Source organism: Pinus tabuliformis, chromosome 1_1, assembly GCF_031772625.1.
Source record: "Pinus tabuliformis cultivar Carrire ecotype Pingquan chromosome 1_1, CPIR1, whole genome shotgun sequence".
NCBI lineage: Eukaryota > Viridiplantae > Streptophyta > Pinopsida > Pinales > Pinaceae > Pinus > Pinus tabuliformis.
The window spans coordinates 792,945,874-792,961,856 of NC_142297.1; the positions used below are offsets into that span (position 1 = coordinate 792,945,874).

Here is a 15,983-nt window from a genome sequence, read left to right on the forward strand (position 1 = left end):
CAAATCATAATTAGGGTTTTCTATGGCATTCTCCAACTAAGCAAAAGACAAAACCACTATATACGTGGAAGAAAAATTCACGGTCTTTGGTCTTATGGATAAAACTACAAATTAGGACCATTATATAAAAGTGTTTGAGTTGCCTAGGTTGGAGGCTCTTTAGTAGAATGGTTTCAACATGTATTGGTTTCACTATCATTCCTACAAGACATGGGTGAGTTAACACATGTGGCAACAACTCACATGGTTAGTCAGGTTATGGTTATACTCTAGAGAGACCTATTCCAAGGAAGGCCTAGAGATTCAATAGTCTTGGTCTTGTTGTTTAAAGTTTTGAATGTGTCAGCCATACTATGGCAATCACTGAGGATGGTATGTTATATTCTTTTGGTCATGGTTCCAATTTACTTGGAAATAATGATCCACGAGATGAGTTGCAACCACAAGAATTGCAATCTTTCAAGAGGAATAATATTCATGTAAATCGTGTATCTGTTGAAGATGAACATTCAGTTGCATTTGACTCTAATGGATATGTGTATATATAAGGGAAAGGTTATGTTGGATCCTTGGGGCATGGTGATGAGAATGATAAGATGGTTCCAAATTTTGTGGTTATTTTTGAATATTTGACCGGAGAATCCACAGTAATAGAATTTTTACACCAACGTTTCGAATCCCAAATGGGATCCATCATCAGGGTAAGAGAAAGATGATAAAAGAAGAGCTAGAAGGAAGAGATAAATACTCAAGAGGGAGGAATATTAAAGGAACAACATATGTCGGCAAGAAAGATTTATAATGAAACCTAATTTTAATTTTAATTTTTAATTTTAATTTTTAATTTTAATTTTTAATTTTAATTTTTAATTTAATTTCATTTGTTTAATTTTAATAAATTAATAACATATATTAATATCTATAAAACAAAAACTTTAAACTAAAAACAAAATTAATATTAATGCCTAAAAAACTAATATATAAGTTAATATTAATATTTGTGGTTATTCTTAGGGACCATTAGGCAATGTAGGTTTGTGCTAGGAAAAAGAACACTTTTGTAACCCACCCATCCCATATTTACCCACTTTCACCGGTCTGCTAAGTAAACATGAGACAGAGAGCTACTATGGCATGACCCAACCTCCTAGGTCCCATTAAGGAAGTGGGGTCGACAACTGACAACTAACTAACATCTCAACACATCTTACAGGTGTCACACGGAATCAGTCAAGGGTGCGGACACAGCTGACCTTCCTAGAAGTCTAAGACATTCTAATGACAAACAAAACAAACTGGAGCTATCCTTCTCTAAACATACATTATGATATGAGAAATCAAGTGTTTCGTTCTTACCTTTGTCCAAACGTTGTTGTAGAAGTCCAAGCTTTGTTGATCTGGATGAGCTCCTCCTTTTCTCCAAAACCTGCAATCACCAACAGTCAAATAATTAAATAGCACCTGATTATAACATAAAACAAAGAATATTCAACACATAGACCAAGGAGTACATGAAATAACCCATAAACAACAAGTTATTGAGAAGAATGGACCAATTTGCATTAAAGGTAATCAAAAGGAACCATTACAACCTGAGCCTTGGTGTTGTGCAAGCTCCTTCCAGGGTCCACAAGAGTCTTCCTCTACTTTGACAAAGCTCACCTACTTCCAAATAGAACAAGTAAAGATGACAATCTCTCCTCACAAGCTTCTAAATGGGAGTCCTAATTCCTGCAGCATTTACCCTTAGAAATCTATAGCTTTCAACCTCCTTCCTTCTGGCCCAATGCCTGTATTTATAGTGCTCAAGAGGAAGTTAATCAGGTCCACCATCAATGGGATAGTCCCCTCTTTGGATGGGATCACTCCATTATTGATGGGATAAGTTCCTCTTTGGTAGGAGTGCATGAACCATCTGGAGGCGCTCAATACACATCAAACAACCTTCTAGAATGCTCTAGAAATGACCACAAGTAAGTTTTTGAAGATAAAACTTGCGCATTTTAACCTTTTCAGAGGGACGCACCTGCCCCTTTAGATACAGAGCGTCCTTGGACGCAAACCTTATGAACAATAGGTGCGTACCCGCATGCAAGGTTTGAGAGAACCTGCGTACCCAGAGATAAACATATTTATAAAGACTTTCTCTCTTTCTTGGAGTTTGACATGAATAGCAGAGGCATAAGACTTGCTCAAGAGGGTAGTATGACTGTTGATAGAGCCATACCAACTGTAAATAGCCATGGTGACATTTTTTAGTGTAACAGATTGCCCCCTAAAGTGCGAAGCCTGGAATGATTAGGGTTTTGTATTATCTAGGAAGGGTGAAGCGCTTTATCATTTCGAGGATTATCTCGTGGAGAGCCTGGTTGGAACCTGTAATTTTAAACACAAAATACATGGATAAGATTATATCATCACTGAGGTAGGCATTCCCATACTCAGATAAAAACTTTAACTAACAGACTAACTACTCTGATACAGGAATGATTTTGCAGTACATCATAATCATAGACTTTTGTAGACACAGTATGGGCGCAACCATCTGTTTATGGTTAGTCTACTTAGATAATGAATACAAAACTCCTCGCAGCCTGGATGATAAAGATTTGATCCAGGGTCTTCATTCCTACTTCTCGAATTGGTACGATTCTAGCCATGCAAATAAATGAGTCGATGTCGAACATGGTAGAAACCACTTGATTACCAGTCGATGATGTGAACTGTTAACAAGCATGAGAGAGACCACCAGTAATGTCAATGGTTCTCAAAGTACCCAGTACAATCCATGAGATGTGAATGAATGAGTTGATGTCGAACATTTCACGGAATCCTTCGATCGAAAGTCAATGATGTAAACTGACGTCAAAGGAGAGAAACCTGCCATTGATGCATGCAGACTTCAAGGCACTGAATTTCTAAGTCATCTCTCTAGATAATGTGCTGATGTCGATAGAAAGTGACCCGTTGCGGGCAAGCCCACAACACGAAATCATTGTTCAAGTTGAAGAAATATTGCTGTAAGGACTGACTCAGGGATGGTCAAATGGATGACAAGTATTTTGCAGATGAAAGTTTTGTTTGCAGACCTCTTGGACACATAACGACACGACAGATGGTTTGGTGCTAAATAACTCAAAGTTAATCCTCGAAACCCGGTTGAAGACTTTCAAAAGTGGTTTGATCAACTGTGAGGTAAAGGATTTCCCAACCCAGGTGAATGAAAAGTGTCGTGTCCAAGAGTGGTAATAAAGTTTCTTTTGAGACAAAAGGTAACAAATAGGCTCATTCTTCTCTCTTTTCCCCCACCATTTCTGGCAAGTACCTCTTTATTTTTTAACAAGCTTGAGGAGGATAACATATGCTTGATTATAAGCTCATCCTTCGGATGAGTCCAACCCAGTTTTGATTCGAACCCTAGGAAGGAGTGGTTCGTTCCTGTTTGTAATTGAACAGGTCCTTTACTATGAAATGTTTAACGAGCCCAGTATAGGAGAAACTCGGCGTTTTTCAATTTTAGAGAGTCTGAAAAACTTAAGAAAACTCCAAGTTGAACTTTTTCGTAAATTTGTGTCCCTCAAGCCCGAAAAAGTATAAAATAATACCTGGGGGAACCGCTTGATCTTGCGACCAAGGAGTACTTTCATAATTAGTGTCACTGACCTGAAAAGTAAAAAGCGATCAAGGACACGTCGTTTTATTTCCGTATCGAGTTTGAAACGACAAAAACACGGCAATCTTTTCCTGATTTTACGGTCAGAAAAGAGCTATAAGGGGACCGTCTTTTAATTCCGTTTTAACGAGTGTAAAAGAAACGCTCGGCAATCTTTTCATGTTTTAGGAGTCAGAAAAGGGCTTAAAAGATGACTCTGATATTTTGTTTGTGAAAAAATGACAATTTTCCCTCTAAGTCCCTTTGTCCTGCACAAAAGCGACACATTACTCATACCTGTTTAAGATAGGCAAAAATTCATCGAAAAACATCTTTTCATGGTGAAAAATGAACAAATCCATCCAAAAAAACCTATAAGAAGACTTTTTACCATGTCATTTTTACCGTTTGACTGTTGAGGTTGAAAAAGGAGCTTTTGACAAGAAACTTCCCGTGGTCGCTGCGGAAAATCCGACCGTTAGAATCGAACGCCGTCTCTTCCAGGTATTTCACAACATCCTCCTTGTCAATTTCATCCGTTTAGAATTTTGTTTTAGGTTTCATTTTTTATTTTTGGGGGGGTTTGGGTTTTGGAAACCGCTCTGCGGGGGACGCAGGTTTCCTAAAGGTTGGCCCGCGTCCCCCGACTTTTTCCTACACAGGGAAAAGGTCGGGGGACGCAGGTTACCTCCAGGCCACCTGCGTCCCGGCGCACTGTGCGCCAAACGCGGGGTGCGTCCTCCACAAAACGCGGATTTTGAAACCCCAAGCTCCCAATTTAACCATTGAAATTACCCAAAATTTATTTTAATGCCTGTTTGTTCATGTGTAGGGCACTTATCATGCTGGATTGGAGAGAAAGAGAGCATGAGGAGGTTGATGAAGCTGCAATCAATCATCAACCTTCCCTCGATGCCCTAAGAGGATGTGGTTTATACAAATATTGGGCCATACCCGGCATGAGAGCTCAGGTAAGATTCTTGGAGTGGCTAGTCGAGAGATGGAATGTTTAAGAGCAATGCTTTTATATCAGCGGGCAACAACTCGTGATAGAGCCTGCTGATATTTACTTTCTCACTGGCTTGCCGAACAGAGGTGAGCAACTCAATCTGGCTGGGACTAGGCCGGGTGGCCAATCCCTTGATAGTCTCCGAGCAGATTGGTGCCTACCTGATCGAGAGCATAAGAAAGGCATAGAGATCAAATATGTCTCTCAGCGTGAACTCATGGTCTTAGCTTTCACTGTGACCAGGATTTGTGGCTCAGCCACTTTACATATTGCTACTGGGTCTCAATTTCGGATGGCAATTGATTGTCTCCAAGGCACCATTTTCAACTGGTGTGATGCGTTGTTGGCTAACTTGAAAGCCTAACTGACCAAGGCAAAGACCGGGAGACTAAAGTCCTTTGGATATGGGCCTATAGTCGTGAGCTTTGCCTTAGAGAGGATTCCAATGCTGATCCCTCAGCATCTCACTGTTGATATTTCGGGTCCTCAGGAGCCAAAGCTGGTACGATGAGTTGCGGTGATGGCTCGACATCCGGACGAGGGTGCGGTAGTTGTTCGATTCACTGACAGTTATTTTCACTGGTTAGAGGACTAGGTGTTTGCGATTCAGGACTTTCCGTATGCCGGAATAGATTTTCGAGGTGATCCGGACATGGTTCTTCCACAGGGAGAACAATGGGATGACAGAGGTACTTTATTTTTCACGAGTTTTCAAATTATGTATTTTTTTGTTTTTTATATATATCGTCTCAAAACTGACAGTAGAATTTTCAAAATGCAGATGTTGGTCCACAGCGTCCAGCCAACCTCCGGCCTTTCGAGAGGAGACATCCAGTTGCACCGGTACCGGCCCCACAGGACGCGGCGGCTGCAGAGGTACTAGCTGAGTTGGAGCATGATCTACAGCATCTGACGGCGGATATACCGGAGACTACTATGGATGATATTCCTATCAGACTTCAACGCTACGTAGTCGCGGTCCCTGGACCGTTGAGGAGATTTTTGCGCAAGGTAGCCCGTGCAGTGGTGTCGTATAGGGAGCACCACCAGTGACTGACTAGTCACTTTGTAGACACATGTGACATTTTTTACTTTTTGTACTTATCATTTTGCCGATCATAAGGTGTTTTTCAACCTATGATCGAAGACGATTTATATTTTTTGACACACTCCTATCTATATATATCACTATTACCGGCTCATCTTGTTTAACATGTATGATGAAATGTTTTTTTAAATTTACTTGCATGATTATCGTAAATGTCTGTCCAACACTCGAGAAGCAATTGCATCTGCTAATGTATTTAAGGACCTTGGAATATGCTGATATTCAATGTAATCAAATTTACGTTCCAAGAGACGCACTCTCAAAAACAACCTTAATAACACAGGATTTCTAATGGCATAAACTCTATTAAGCTGTAATACAACAAGTTCAGAATCTAACCTCACTATCAAACGTCAAATTCCAAATGAAATAGATTCGGATAATAATTCAACCACTGCATTGTATTCTGCAATGTTATTCGTTGTTTGACCGAGGTTTACCCCATGCATAGAAACTAACTCGTCGGAGGGTGAATAGATAACCCAAGCTGCGGAAGAGATATTCCGTGTACTACGACAAGCACCATCAGCAAATCCAATGTATGTTTGGAGGGGCGTCGACATCTACAATATCAAGAGCAAAACCAAGATAAGCCAGAATAACGACGAAAAACACACTCACTAAGCTAAGCACACTGACTAACTAACAATCATACTAGCTAGAAAGAAAACCTAACCTAACTAAAAATTCCCCATACCCACCATTTAAGCATAATACCTCTTTAGGTAAAGTCCATTTCTGGGTTTATCCAAAGAGTCCCCATCAAAATCTACCAGCTCATAAGCCCCTTTTGCTAGCTTTCGCTTTACAATATAGGGTCCATGCCACATAGGAACGAATTTTCCAGCACCTAGCTTATCGTTAGTTTGATCATATAAGAGCACTAGGTCTCCCTCCGAAAAACTTCGAGGGGTCACATTTCTATCATACTGAGCTTTCATTCGCTTCGCGTGAGTCTCGATTGCCAATGCAGCGTCACGTCGAGTCTCATCTAATTTAGCTAAGTACAATAAACGTTTCTCCTCTTCGGAAGTAGCTGGAAGTAATTCGACAGCCATTTGAAGTGATGGGATTTCACATTCAATGGGTAACACTGCTTCTAAGCCATAAACTAGCTGGAAAGGAGTGAACCCTGTTGAGGTTTTCACTGAGGTTCGGTATGCCCATAGCGCCGAAAATAACATGTTGTGCCAATTCGACCGATGAATACCAATGGTTCATCGGATCATGATAACCAGAACTTTGTTGATAGACTCAACCAAACCGTTGGCTTGCGGATAATAAGGAGTAGAGCTGTTATGGCGCAAACCAAGCTGGCTTGTAAGTTCAGTCATCATGGTGTTTCGAAAATGGCTCCCATGGTCAGTAATAATTGCTTGTGGGACACCAAACCTAGTTATTATATGATTGAATATGAAAACTGCAGTTGTTTTGCCGCTTGCGTCGAATGTAGGCATCGCCTCGGCCCATTTAGTGAAATAATCAACCGCGAGGATGATATACGCATGCCCCCCGGCCGAGTGAGGGTTACAAGTAATAAAGTCGATACCCCATTTGGCGAATGGACCAACGGCAATTATAGGGTGGAGAGGAGCAGGTGGTGCGCGCATCTTTCGATCAAACACTTGACAGTTGTGGCACTTCCGGACTGCAATGATACAATCTTTAAACATAGATGGCCAGAAGTAACCAGCGCGCAACACCTTCTGAGCTGTGGCATACCCAGACATATGACCGCCACATGCTCCAGAGTGACAATCATTCAAAACTCTCTCAGCCTCTTCGTGAGTTAGACAACGTCGAAAAACTAAGTCTGCCCCCCGGCGATAAAGTGTATCTCCAATAATTTTGTATTGCTGGGATTGAAACCTAATTTTTCAACGTTCCGCTTTTGAAGCTTCAGGCCGAAAGGTTTGGGTTTGGAGATAGATGATTATATCCCCAAACCACGGATCTAAAGTACTGATAAGAAACAAAGATTCGTCCGCAATGGACTCTTCTGCCACAGTCTCTGTGTCAGTACGCGGGAAATCACACATCAATTCCGCAAAAACTAAGGATTTCTTAGACTTGGACTTTTCGAACTCCAAGTCGAACTCTTGCAGGATAACGATCCATTTAGAGTACTTGCCCCCTAGCAATTGTTTTGTCAAAATGTAAATCATAGGGTTGCAATCCGAAATAACTGTAGTTTTACGGAGAAGAATGTAGTGACGAAAACGCTGGACAGCTTGAACGGCTGCCAGGGCCAATTTCTCCACATGCGAATATTTTAGCTCAGTGGGATTTAAGGTTCGACTGAGATAATATATCACATGTTCCGCTCCGAATTCATCTTCTTGAACTAACACCATCCCAATGGTGGAATGTGAAGCTGCGAGGTATAAGAAGTAGTCCTGGTTGTAGTTGGGAGGATGCAACAACGGTGCATGGGTCAACGCGTGTTTAAGTGCATCAAAAGATTGTTGGGCAATCTCGTCCCAAAAGAATTGAACGTTCTGTTTCAACAACCGTGTAAAACCTTTAGTGACCTCGGCGTAGTTTGGGATGAATCGACGTAAAAAGTTCGCTTTCCCCTGCAAACTTTGGAGTTGGCGCAAACTCGAAGGAGGAGGCAATTTGATGATCGCCTCGACTTTCGAGGGATCGACGCGAATGCCGGCTTTTGAAACAACAAATCCCAGCAATCGACCTGTTTCTATACAGAAAACACACTTGTGGGGATTCAACCGAATTCGATAATGCCTACACCTCATAAAGATTGCTCGTAGGTGGTCAAGGTGATCAGCTCGTCGTAAAGAATGAGCAGGCAAATCATCGAGATACGGTTGCACAATGTGCTTGATGTCGTGAAATGCGTAAGACATCGCCCGTTGAAAAGTGGCCCCGGCATTCTTAAGCCCAAAAGGTAATTTGCAATAAGCAAATGTCCCCCATGGACAAATGAATGTCGTTTTTGGTTGGTCGGCAGGTAGAATATTGATTTGATTATAGCCCGAAAAACCATCCATGAAGGAAAACATTTCACTTCCGGCACAATCATCAATAATTTGATCGATATAAGGCGTAGGATAGTTGTCTTTTGGACAAGCTCGATTGATATCCCTATAGTCGATACAGATTCTTATTGTTCCTTGTTTCTTATTGACCGGAACAATATTCGATACCCAATCCGTTAACGGGATCGGATAAATGAAACCTGCTTTCAACAACTTTTCGACTTCTGCTTTAATCGCAGCCGCTTTTCGAGGGTGAATCTGACGCAACCGTTGCCGGAAGGGTTTAGCATCCGGGTAGGTTTTGATTTCATGAACAACAATGGCAGGATCGATTCTCGGCATTTCCTCGTAAGACCAGGCAAACACATCGCGGAATTCTTGGAATAGGGCCTTGTAAGTTTGGATTTCTTCTTCTGTACATGCGGCACCTATATGAATGTTCTCCTCAATTCCGGGCTTCACTGAAATATCAATGGGAATAGTACGAGAAATATTCCCTAAATTCAACTCTGAATCAGAATGTTTCGTTGGATCCTGAGCGTCTTTGACATATTCAGCGGTAAAGATAGATGAAAAATCATTTTCAAATGCATCATCCTTAGGTAAAAACGAAGATCTGTGATGGAGATCTTCCCATGGTAGATCGTCTACACTTAGGATTTCGCGAAGTTGTTCGTCAGATGACACGACTTCGGGAAACGCTATCCGTTCTAAGGTTGAGGTGAAAAGTGATTCTTCACTGACCACATTCATTTGGTCGACTTCGGTTGAATGAAATTCGGTAAAAGACATGAGAGCTTCATAAGCAATTTCATATGGACTCAAAGGCATAGCATTACCGAATGAGTCTATCTCAGAGTCAGATGGGACATACCAAGGATCATCATAAACAATGTTTTCTGATGTAATCATATGAATTGTTGCAAACGAAGGTTCTACGCTGAGTGGAGGGAGAGGAAAAGTTCCCAGTAAACCGGAATCCTTAACTAAACCTACACCAACGTCCCTATAAGGGATTGTCGTCTTACCGACATGCTGGATACTCTCTGAAGAGGCTGGGTCGGATGAAAAGTATGTCAGCTGATCAATAGTCACGATCTTACCGTTATGTGGAAACTTAATTACTCTGAAGACCGATGAAACGACCGTTGTCATAGCATATGACCAACTTCGACCCAAAAGAAGGTTGTAGTCTAGAGGGGCATCAACCACTTCCACATCCAGACTAACGGTTTTACCTTCTACCCCTATAGGCAATTCCTGTAGAATACCAAACGGACGGAACCCACGGCCATCAAAGGCCTTAAGGATGGTGGGGGATTGGTTCAACGAAGGAGAACCAAGGGATCTCCAACATTGAATTGACATAATACACGTAGAAGCTCCCTCATCAATCACAGTTCGATGAATAGGCCTGTTTTTTACTATCACTGGAATTTGGAAAGCCATTTGATGGGGGAGTCGTGGTGTACTATTTTCTAGATCGAAGATCATTAGATTCGGATCCTGAACATCAACAGCTCCTATAGCCGACAAAAGCAATTTTCGTTGTGCTGGACATGATTGCAGCACTTCTAACGCCGACATTGCTGAGGGTGAAACAGCTAAGTCCTCAACAATGTTGTAATTCTGGGCCGCTCTCGCATGTGGATTGAAAGCAGACCTTCGAAGTACACCCTTGGCGGGCGGTTTAATTACTAAGTCTGGGTTAGGTTTCTCGATCTGTAGTGGATCGGAACCAGGAGCTGAGGTTGATGGGTTAGAGTGAGAAGATTTTGCTTCCTTACCATCAACAGGATTCTTACTACCATAATCTTGCGATCGAGTCGCAATCCTCACATGAGACATCATCAAAATGGGTTCTTCACTGGCATTCGAGGAAGAACCTATCATCTTATTCTCCTGCTCCGAAATGGATTTTTTAACACAGCAGGAGTGGGAGAACCTTTGACTATTTTCACTACCTCGGCCCGATGAGGGCAATCTCTCGTAAAATGATCCTCTTCACAAATAAGACAAGGATATCGAGGTTTGCGCTTTTCGTCATTGGTTTCCGACTTTTCAGTTTTCTCCTTTGGAGCCTTGTCTGCTTTAGCCTTCTTCTTTCCTTTCTTCTTTCCACCGTTTTTTGATTTGGCCGTAGATGACTCTACAGCGTGAATATCGGCGGTAAGTTCAGGAGAAGACTCTCCTGTCGGGGAATCGGGCAAAGTGATAATAGGAGTAGTTGAAGCCTTGGAAGACTTCTTCTTGCTCTTTGTATTCACGATACCAATCATACCATCAGCGGCATGAGATCCCGAAGGAGCAGCAGCGATTTGGTTCGACTTTGGAAGATCTGGAATCTTCTCGTGTAATGTACCCGACTGCATGTAAACTAAGTCAAGGTATTGTGCCTGAGCAATGACTTGCTCCTCAGTAACTACTCCGGCCTTAGCTACATCTTCAGTAATCCTTGGTAATAATGATTTAACAAACCATTCAGCTAAGATTTGGTCCGGGATAAAAACTTTCACTAGCCTTCTTCGACGTCTCCACTCATGAATGTGATCTGAAATATACGTGGAGGTTGATTGTTTTAGTGAAGTTAATAACTCCGTACCGTTATCGTATCTGACCGGTAACTGAAAGTGAGTTAAGAACGAGGTAGCTAACTGGCTAAAATTGTAAAAAGAGGCCCGTGGTAACTCAATGTACCACTTGGCTGCGAGACCAATGAGTGTACGCTGGAAAAGACGTAAGCGGATCGAATCATCCGAGATGGAATTTGAAGCACACCAGAGGTGGTAAGTCATCACGTGATTGGACGGATCCTCTCCAGACTTACCTTCGAACTTGGGTATATCGCTGGGCAACTTATTTGGCATTGGCGGCCAGAACGGAAGATATTGAATTGGATCGTTCGTTAGACGCGTCAAGTCTGGTAAATCCAAAGTTGCGATAAACGGTAACTGCCGGTTAGGATCTCTAAAACTCTGGGTCACAATACCGGCCCTAGGAGGAGGATATCCAGGATAACTAGGAACAGGAGTCGCATTTGGGATATTATATCCTCCTGGAAAACCAGGATTAACCGAACCGTACTGGGATTGCTGAGGTTGTTGATAAGTGTACCCAGGATACGGTTGATACTGGTAAACCGGTTGTTGTACAGCTTGCCCAGGTTGATACTGTCCCTGGTACGGAGGTTGAACAAATTGAGGTTGAGTAGTAACAACCGTACTTATACCAGGTTGGCCTACAGGCATCTGGACTGTGGTTTGAATCGTAGATCCAGACAACGGTACAGATGTCTGAGGAGTGGTTACAGAGACAGTAGAAACCGGAGCCGTCGATACTCCAGAAGTAAGTATGGTAGATGTGGCGGTAGTTGCAGCAGCCGTTTGAGATGGAGTACTAGGTGCAATTGGCGGCTGAGTAACTACCGAAGTTACAGAGGTCTGAACACTTGACTGGACAGGTTGCGGTTGCTGGGGTGGACTAGAAACTACAGGTTGTCCTGCTTGAGGTACCGACTGTATACTTGGTTGCAACATCTGTTGACCCTGTGACGGATCCCACACTAACATTCCAGGGTATTGACCCATAACAGGTTGAGGGTACTGAGATCCATAGCCGGATTGAGGATATGATTGATAACTGTAAGGTGCAGTCCCCATACCTTGACCATATGATTGACCTTGAGGTGGTTGATAACCTTGACCTGAGTATTGACCTTGAGGTTGATAACCTTGAGGTAAATACGGGTACTGGGGTTGACCTTGACCTTGAGGTTGGTATCCTTGAGGTTGATACCCTTGGGGTTGCCATCCTTGAGGTTGCCATCCTTGAGGTTGATATTGATACTGAGGTTGACCTTGGGGTACATATTGAGGCTGGGGTTGACCTTGAGGTATGTATTGCCCCATAGGAGCGTACTGACCTTGAGGTTGCCCCCCAGACACGAATGAAGTACCTTGAGGTTGCCCCCCAAGCATTAATGGAGGCTGCCCCCCAGGCGGTAATTGGCCACCTTGAGGTTGGGTAACGGGAACTGAACCTGACATCATGTAAATGTCTCTTACACCCAATGGTACATTACCACTGTTTCCAACTAATAACCCATGATCAACAGGTTGAGGAGACGCTCCCGCAAAGGTACCAGAAAGAGATTGATACCCAGTAGGAACAGAAGGACCGCCATGTAAAAAAGATTTAGGACTTTGTGTAAACACAGATGACTGACCAGACATATTTACAGGAGTATGAATACCTCCAGGTGGAAAAGGAGTACGAGGTGTGGAAAAACCTAGCCCAAAGTTGCCTAAATAATTGGTTAACGAAAGGTACCAAGTAGTACTTCTAGGAGGACTGTAAAAGATAGATTCACGCTCCCTTAGATCAAGGGTAATTTGATCTTCAGGATCAGAGACGCCTATTTCTTCCTCTGGAACAAGTTCTTCAATAGCAATCAAACCAACAGGAAGATTTTCGGTGATAATTCTTTCTATTCTCGGTGAATCAGGAACACTAGGAGTCGGAGTAACAGGTTCGGATATTTCTGGTTCTTCGCCTGTATCACTAGCAGACGAAAAACTACCAACAAGCTCAGAAACTGTAACAGCTTCGGGATTATAACCTGTCTCTAAACTTTGGTAATCTGGATGGACTACCAAGGAAGATTCTCCTTCTTCAGGTGAACCTACTCTACTGCCACTAGGAGGAGTTACAAGGACCTTTAAACCTTCTAAATGACTGGACTCGTCTTGAGGAGGTTCACCCCTAAGTTTACGGGATCTTCTCAACAATTCGGCCACAGAAACAACTTCAGGAGACTGGCCCCGAATTCTACGGGACTGTCTCGGTAATTCCGCCACAGCTAAAAACTTTTAACTACTACACACGAAAACAAAATAAAATTTCAAATCAAACCACCTAAAGTCTCTAAAGAACCAAACAAATTTGAATCACACGCCTAAAGAATCTAGGGCGTCAAACCAAACACAAACATTATTCTTCCGGACCAAAAGCGCTAGTTGGTGATTAAGCCCAACCTCGTTGGATTCAGTACAGAAATGGCGGGTGGAACAGTTACGCCGACAACCTGCTTAATGAATAGACTGGACCAAGTTCCTCCACTTTAACCGTCTCGAGTGAAGTGAACCCCCTAGAAAATCCAAGTGAGTATAGCCGACGTCTGCTCCAGGTACAGTGGGACCTTCCCTCCACCGTCACCTTGGGTAGAATCCTAAAGATTATGGTCACTAAGGTTACCAACGGCCACAAGTACACCTGGGGGAACAGTCTAAACTCCGACAGCACGCAAGGGCAGAGTAGCAAGCTCAATCCCCTTACCGGCTCCTTGACAGTAATCCAAGGTTTACCGATAAGTGACCCCTGGCTCCTCGACAATGGTTAATCCGAGGTTTACCGTTTGTAATACGTACTGTCTGGCGTCGTTCCCAACGAGGGGGGAATGATCCCCTCACTGGTTCGGACATGAGCTCGTGCTTCTCCTTTAAGAGGAGCTTTCCCAGAGTGTAAATGTAACAATTGGATTTGATTCTATCACAAGATCGACTACTTGTTTGGTTTTACTGTCTTGGAGAGTTAATTACTCACCTACTCCAAGACACTAGCCTGATCTAAATTGATGCTTCAGAGCCCTAGTAAATAAAAGTTACTATTTCAATTTTACTTTAAGCGTTACTTTTACGGTTGTTCTTTAAAGTCACAAGGTAATGGAAGTGAAACCAATGGTGTGTAGACTCGACTCCAACCACTACAAAGATGCACCTAAGATGATTTATGCTACTTTGCTTTTTCAATGAAATTCTTAACTAAGAGAGCTGAGAGAATGCAATTTTTAGAGAAAACAACTTCCTTAGAAAAGACAATCAAAGAAACAATTCTCTTTTTCTTTTCAAGCATACAAACATAACCACTCTTTACTTGCACGAAAAACTCTTTTTCTTTCAAAACTTTCAAAGCTACTTGAAACAAAACTTTTTCAAAGGAGATGTTTTTGTATTTTCTCTTTTTAATAAAGCATGTAAACCTATCTTAACAAAAAACAATCTCAAAAGCTACAAAACTATGAAAACTTGACTCACAAGCAAACCAAAAGAGAGATTATTCTAAGCAAACCTAACAAGGCAAAAGCTCACAAAGATGATTGTAGGTTGTTTTACTTGATCAAAATCAAATCAAGGACCAGCTAATGCAGAATCAAAAGACTAGTCAAAACAAAACTCAAATCTTTTTGTTCTTTTCGTAAAATGGAATTCAAGACTTAAACAACAAGCACTTCGAAATTGGCCCAAAAGACAAATTGATGGTAAGTTGCTCCTACAGGTAGACTTTTAGAACAGTTCTGACTTCTTAGAATGTTGACAAAACCAGAGATATCTAAGGCTTGACAACTCCTACCGCTAAAGTCACTACAAGACCTACTCAAAATCAAACCCTAGGGCTTATACTTCGACGAAATCCACTAAAACACTCAATGCTATTGAAACCAGTTCAGGTGAAGATTCTGGGCAAGGGACTGATGAATCTGGGCAGAAAAAACAAAATCTAAGAGCAAAAAAGGCAAAAAGTGGAATTTTCTCAAATTTTGGCAGGGGACGCAGGCAACCCGTTAGCACAGGTGCGGGCCCGCTCTGTGCACACAGCAAAAGTGCATCCAGGGACGCACTGTGCAGCACTCAGAGGGTGCGTCCTACTGAAAAACTCAAGAAAACCCAAAATAAAACTAATCCTAAGCTAACCCACCCAGAGACAAGGTCACAGAGCCAAAACCAGAAAAATAAACCAATTTTCTCAAAGCAAAGTTCACACAAAAGAAAAGACTCTTCTCATCAATGGAATCTATCCCCAGTGGAGTCGCCAATTTGTCACACGGAATCAGTCAAGGGTGCGGACACAGCTGACCTTCCTAGAAGTCTAAGACATTCTAATGACAAACAAAACAAACTGGAGCTATCCTTCTCTAAACATACATTATGATATGAGAAATCAAGTGTTTCGTTCTTACCTTTGTCCAAACGCTGTTGTAGAAGTCCAAGCTTTGTTGATCTGGATGAGCTCCTCCTTTTCTCCAAAACCTGCAATCACCAACAGTCAAACAATTAAATAGCACCTGATTATAACATAAAACAAAGCATATTCAACACATAGACCAAGGAGTACATGAAATAACCCATAAACAACAAGTTATTGAGAAGAATGGACCAA

At 42.1% G+C, this 15,983-nt stretch overlaps 1 pseudogene; it reads left to right on the plus strand.

The window, feature by feature from the left end:
- The first annotated feature begins 167 nt into the window (after positions 1-167).
- Positions 168-15,983, plus strand: part of LOC149216382 (ultraviolet-B receptor UVR8-like) — a 49,424-nt pseudogene continuing 33,608 nt past the window's right edge.